This window comes from Glandiceps talaboti, chromosome 16, assembly GCF_964340395.1.
Source record: "Glandiceps talaboti chromosome 16, keGlaTala1.1, whole genome shotgun sequence".
Lineage (NCBI taxonomy): Eukaryota > Metazoa > Hemichordata > Enteropneusta > Spengelidae > Glandiceps > Glandiceps talaboti.
The window spans coordinates 21,652,196-21,659,266 of NC_135564.1; the positions used below are offsets into that span (position 1 = coordinate 21,652,196).

The 7,071-nt window shown below is 39.1% G+C and overlaps 1 pseudogene; it reads left to right on the forward strand.

Moving 5' to 3' along the window:
* Window positions 1-2,479: 2,479 nt before the first annotated feature.
* LOC144447220 (zinc finger protein 862-like) lies at window positions 2,480-4,245 on the forward strand (annotated as a pseudogene).
* The last annotated feature ends 2,826 nt before the right edge of the window (window positions 4,246-7,071 follow it).

Here is a 7,071-nt window from a genome sequence, read left to right on the forward strand (position 1 = left end):
GCCATACCCGGTCACCCAGTTCCAAAATATTATGCGTCACTTCCCGAAATACTGAGCCAATTTCGTCATGTGTTAAAGTTGCGATTTCCTCATGTGACTACTTGCTATATTTCACCACAAATAAAGAGAATTGTACACATCAATGATGTCGATTGTTTCAATAAAATAATATGATACACTTTAGTTTGAAGCTGTTTGATTTTGCAACATTTTCTTTAACACTAAGCAGTAACATTCTTCCAAGTTACATGCACTGCACGCTAAGATCGATGAAAAGTTGTTTGAATTCATTTTCTCTTGCGTTTTCACACAAGAACTAAATGAGCGTGAACGAATGTCGGAAGGCAGCCTTGACATCGAGGACGTGTAGAATGACTAGCTCTACACTCCTTGCCTTTGAGTATAGTTGAAAGAGGACGAGTGCAACAATAAAAGCGAGATGGTAATTTACACAGAAGACAATGATGAAGACAATACCCTGTTTAATGAGCTAATAGCAGTGAGTCTCTCTGCTATAGTGCGACCAGACGTAATTGCTGACCGACATCAGACGTGTCCATGTGCGTCTGCGTCTTGTCTGAGACGCGCCAGCTGGGTGACCAAGTTCCGGCTAGTACTGTATACATGTACAAGATTTACGTTACCTGCTCTCTTATTTATCTCTGAATGGTCCGTTCAATCAGTTATGTATTGTATTTTTACCATAACTTTACCATTACCATTACATATGATTGAGGTTTCCCATATTTCACATAACAATCCAAAATGTCACAAGTCATTGGGAATGACATAGTCCCCGCTATGATTGGGTTTTAAGGAACTGGCAGTTTATGTTGTCATTTGCAAACCTGCTTAATGTTATTTGGCCTCATATGGTTGTTTTTGATATCACTACTCTCTGATCACGCAACAACACTTGTGAACCTAAATCAAACAGACTTAGATATGTTGTGTCTGTTCGTTGGACATGGAACATGCCTACTCATGTTGTGTCTCCTCGTTGGACATGGGACATGCCTACTCTTCAAGATGACGTCATGGAATAAACCATTCAACAATAAAGGATGGGTCAGGTACGGTGTTCAAACATGTCTGGTTATGGTTTTGGACATGAAAACTGCGCCAACAAAATGGCTGCCAGGCAGCCATATCGGATTGTATCACGACGAAAATGGATATGCACATGTATGTCATAGCACACTGTGCTAATACCACTTTGAATGAGATCTCTTCAAGCATGTCTGAGTTATGGCTTTGGACAGGGAAAATTCACAAACTAAATGGCTGCTAGGTGGCCATATTGGATCGTATCATGAAACAAATTGACGTGCATATGTATGCTATAGTATGTTGCCCCTGTACCAAGTTTCAAAAAAATCAGTCAAGGCATCTCCAAGAAACCGCTCCGAACGGACGGACGGACACACGCATGGACCGACGGAACCCAATCCATAAGTCCCCGTCCCGGACTTCGTAAGTAATTTCATTGAATAAGACACATTTTTTTATTACACATATACAGTTTGTTACACGGATTTTATGCTGCTGGATCTAGTGAGGAAACATATGAAGTCAGGGCTCGAAATTAGCGGTAGTCTCGCGTCAATTGACTACCAGTTTTTCCAAAATGACTACCAAGTTCGAAAACTGGTAGTCACCCTTGACTACCACGAAAATCCTGCCGAATACGAAGGCCTGCTAACAGGCCAGACAAGTTGACAATGTAGCGTCTAAAGCTATGTGTGTGTTCAATATTACTTACTTTGTAGCGAGTAACGATGGCCTGGTAAAATAAACAAAATACGTGTAGCTTATATGTGATATTACAAACGCAATAGTATCTAGTCAAAAACGCAACACTTTATTTGATTTCATGACTGTTTCATTGTCCTTTCCATGTCTCACTGTTGCAATCGACATCATATAAAACTTAGGAAAATATATATACGGAATAAAGTCATTCTCCCGCCTCTAATTGCGAGTGTAATAGTCATTCAATAATATTGTAGTTACCACAGTTTACTGGAAGAATGAGTATTTTGAATCATTTCCGTCGTTAATCGAAGCCCAAGTTAGCGGAGGAGACATCAGGGGACACGAGTCAAGGGGGAGCAATGGCTGAAAATGATGCCACTGCCACTTCAGTGGACGCCAATAATGTGGCGAAAAAACACAAAACAGTTGATAACAGCAATGGTGGAAATGCCCCGAAAAAGGCTAAAGTTATCAGGAAATTCAACAAATCGTGGGTTAATGGAAGGGAAACCTGGTTGAAATTTGATGACAACAAAAATGCTATGTTATGTACCATTTGTCCACGGAGTGAATCGTCTGCTTTTACTAGTGACCAAGGTTGTATGAACTGTCGCGTTGAAACATTATGCAAACACGAACTAAGTCAGAGTCATAAACGAGCGATGGAAAGGTAGTCATTGAAAGAAGTGCTAACCCACAACCAATAATATCACATATCGTCAACATGGATCAAAAGCGGTTACAGCCACTTGATATTTTGTTCAGAACCGCGTACTATATTGCGAAAAACGAAAAACCTTTCAGTGATTTCGCCGAACTCTTGACGCTCCAGGAGTGCAACAATGTCAAAGTCAGTGATACATATCGAAACGACAAACAGGCAGCTGTCTTCCTTAACTTCATCGCACAAATATTACGCGAAAATCTGAAAAAATCGGTACAAGAGAGTAAATTGTATTCTGTTTTGAATGATTCATCCACCGATTGCTCTGTTGTTGAGGAAGAAATCGTGTACGTTCGAATACTGGAAGGCTGTAGACCAAGAACCTGTTTCCTCGGTTTTCAGGCAATGCCGCGTGGAACAGCAGAGGCAATTATTAGTGCCATAGACCGAGCTTTCCAAAGCGAGTTGGAAATGCCAGAAGGAGATTGGAAAAACAATCTGGTTGGTATAGCCACTGATGGTGCTGCCGTCATGGTCGGGGAGCGGTCAGGTGTCACTACGCGAATACGCAGAGATGTACCTCATTTAGTTAGTATTCACTGCACGGCGCACAGACTAGAACTTTGCTTAAAATCTGCATTGAAAGAACTGCCATGTTACGCGAGGATTGAGGACTTTCTGGTTCACATTTTCAAGTTTTATAATAATTCGCCTCGTAATTATGCAGCTTTAAAACAAGCCGCATTAGCTGCAGGAGTAACTATCATCAAACCTAGTAATGTGTTAGGTACACGTTGGATAGAGCACCACAGACACGGAATTGATGCTATCATAAGGGACTGGCTACCGCTTGTAACGCATATGCAAGATATCGTAGCGCCTGGCAGTGACCATACCAACAATTCCAAGTGTAAGGCAAGAGGTTTCTTAGAAAAACTGACCGACTTCACTTTTGTCAAGTCTTTGTATATACTGCTTGATGTTTACATAATACTCTCTCGACTGTCTCTCTTGTTCCAGAAAAATGACACGTCTCTCGAAAGTGTCCAGTATGGCGTACAACAAGCAATTGACAGCCTTCGATTGATAGCTGAAAATCCCGGGCCATCCGAAACTGCATTTAACAAAATACTAGCTGCGAATGGAGCCGAAGCAATGATTTTTCATGGCGAGATTCCATTGAACATACAATCGAAAGTCAGACTTGTAAATGGGTGCACTGAACAGATAAACACACATTTACACTCGTTCCGCTCGTTCCACGAAGATCCCATCCTTGTCGCAACTAAAGTACTCGACCCAACTAATTGGCCGAGAGACCACAAACAGTTACGAAATTACGGAGTCGACCACGTAATTACTCTAGTCGCCCATTTTCAAGACCTTCTTCACCAGCAAGATAACTACAATGAAGACGAAGTAATCATGGAGTGGACGGGCCTGAAAAACGTTGTAACCGGAATTTTGGCTGTTAATCCGGACTTGAATTTCTTAGATATTTGGCAACACATTCTCCTACAAAATCAACCTGAATTTCGTAATGTAATGTCAGTTGTAAAGGTTGTACTACTAATTCCCATTCACACGAGTGAATGCGAGAGAGGCTTCTCAATCACGGGCGCATAAAATCAGACTGGCGTGCAGGTTTAAATACAGAAACACTGTCGGATTTGATCAGAATTTCGCTGGATGGACCACAACTTGAAAGATTTGACCCAAGACCTGCCATTGGACGCTGGTTTCATGGCGGCCAATGTAGGCATCGACCTGATATTTTACCATACAGTCAGCGAGGCGAACAAAACAGTAGTGACGATGATGTATGAACTTGAATAGGGAGATGTATACTCGATCATGACGTGGTTAAGTTTCTCAAAGGAAGAAACTAGTTTAAACTTTACCAGCAACTAGTTTTGTGGAATAATGTTTACGTGTTACCATTGTTTACATTTGTCTAGGACAACGACATGCGTCTGATCGACGTTATTGACCTCAGCGTCCTGTGAAAAGTTTATTTGTTTTTATTGATATTATATGTGATATTACAAAGCGATAGTATCTAGTCAAAAACGCAACACTTTATTTGATTTCATGACTGTTTCATTGTCCTTTCCATGTCTCACTGTTGCAAACGACATTATATAAAACTTAGGAGAATATATATACGGAATAAAGTCATTCTCCCGCCACTAATTGCGAGTGTAATAGTCATTCAATAATATTGTATGATACCACAGTTTATTGGAAGAATGAGTATTTTGAATCATTTCCGTCGTTAATCGAAGCCCAAGTTAGCGGAGGAGACATCAGGGGACACGAGTCAAGGGGGAGCAATGGCTGAAAATGATGCCACTGCCACTTCAGTGGATGCCAATAATGTGGCGAAAAAACACAAAACAGTTGATAACAGCAATGGTGGAAATGCCCCGAAAAAGGCTAAAGTTATCAGGAAATTCAACAAATCATGGGTTAATGGAAGGGAAACCTGGTTGAAATTTGATGACAACAAAAATGCTATGTTATGTACCATTTGTCCACGGAGTGAATCATCTGCTTTTTGTTCAGAACCGCGTACTATATTGCGAAAAACGAAAAACCTTTCAGTGATTTCGCCGAACTGTGAAAAGTTTATTTGTTTTTATTGAAATTTCCAAAGTGAGTACGCTGGCCTAACTACATTGCCTGTCAACAGACTGTAACTTTGTCTGGCTTACATGCCAGCCCACGTGATGAATTTGTTTATGCACGTTTGTCATTCTAATTAGATACCATCAATCATTCATGAGATAAAGTGTTGCAATCCCAAACGTAGTTAGCTAGTGAGTGACATTTGAAGTTACAACTGTGAATCAATGTTGACGTCTTGTGGATATGGGTAGAAACAATGAAACAGTAAATCAATCAACCAATCAATCAATCAATCAATCAATCAATCAGTCAGTCAGTCAGTCAGTCAGTCAGTAAATGAATAAAATTATCAGGATCAATGAATTTTAACATACCTAATGTGTTTTAAAGTTTATTTCTGTAAATCGCTCAGTAACTCTGTGTGTGTGTGTGTGTGTGTGTCACTGAATGGATTTAAAAATATGAGTATATTTATTATGTGTGTGTTATACCTAAATGTGTGTCAGTTTGAGGTTTCCAAGTGGACATTGCAAAATAAGAGCTTGGTACACACAATAATCATTTCTATGATACTCACCTTGTGTTTGGAGCACAGGTCAAGTGTTTGCATAATATGAATGTCACTAATTTTATGAAGAAAACTCAAGTGTTACCAGAACGATTATTACTTAATGTTTTATGCATAAATTATTAAATGCTGGAAAAAAAAAATGACTACCAAATCTTCCCTGTTGACTACCATTTTTAAAAATTGGTAGTCAAAGTGACTACCAACTAAAAAAGTTAATTTCAAGCCCTGGAAGTAATAATAAGTGCAGCTAATATGGGAATTACCAAAGAGAAGTACAGAAATAGATGTAAGTGTACATTGACACACAAACACAGCAACATGCAAATTGGTGGACAATATATATACATGAGAGTGTGTAAGACAATTTCAAACCACAGTGACGGTCATAATGCAAGGTTCAAAATAATGGCCTTTTACTTGCCCCACAGGCAAGTGATTTCATGGCTTGGGCAAGTTGTTTTGAAAAGTACTTGTCCCAAGGGGCAAGGAGAATTTCTTATGATTATTGATCAGGTATGTGTTTTTGCCTGTGTTCATGCTGTACTTTATTACATACTGCACATGTATAACAATGTATAACAATGGTGCCAACAAGTCTGGAAAATCATAACATTGTAGCAATATTGAGAAGATGTTTTTCTTGACTGACCACTTTTCAAAACAATCTGGACCAGCTGTCCTTGATGTACTTTGTTTACCCTCAGTCTTATCGAAAAAACATACCTGGAATGACCAGTGACTCATTGAATATTCTTCATCAATAGTAAATTACAGCATGATTTTTCAGGTTTTGGGTGTTTGAATAAACCGCAAATTTTCTGGGAGAAAAATAGGTGGTGTGGATGAGGAAGGAAAGAAAATACATTGACATGGTGCAATAAGAAACACTTAGAAAGATTTTATATGTGTTGAAATAAATATTCATTTTTTATATTGATAGCTTATGAAAGTGCTGAAAAACTTAACAACTACTTTTTACAGGTGAAAAAAAATTATATGCTATGCTATAGTATGAATATTAATTAGGCCATGAAAATTAATATTATCTAGGACTCCTGTTTATTGTGGAGAGAACTTTTCAGTACCCACAGAAACTCTCAAAGTGACATTTTTTGACAATAAACAAGAGAAAGACCAATCAATCACAACAGTGCATTTGTACGCCACTAAAAAATACCCCACTATTTGGAATGGGCAAGCACATTTTGATTGGGGCAAGTACTTTTTGTTTTCTACTTGCCTGGTGGACAAGCCAATTTTTTTCATTATTTCGACCCCTGTAATGTTTTTTTACAGTTCTTTGCAAACTATGCAGAACGAATACATGAGGCAGCCGAAGAATCCATGGAAGATGCATTACGCAAGGTGAGACCCTTGCCATAGGCATTCCATACATGCTTTACCATTTTTTTTTTCGAAGTAGGTACAAGATTGATCATGTCAGAAACGCCTC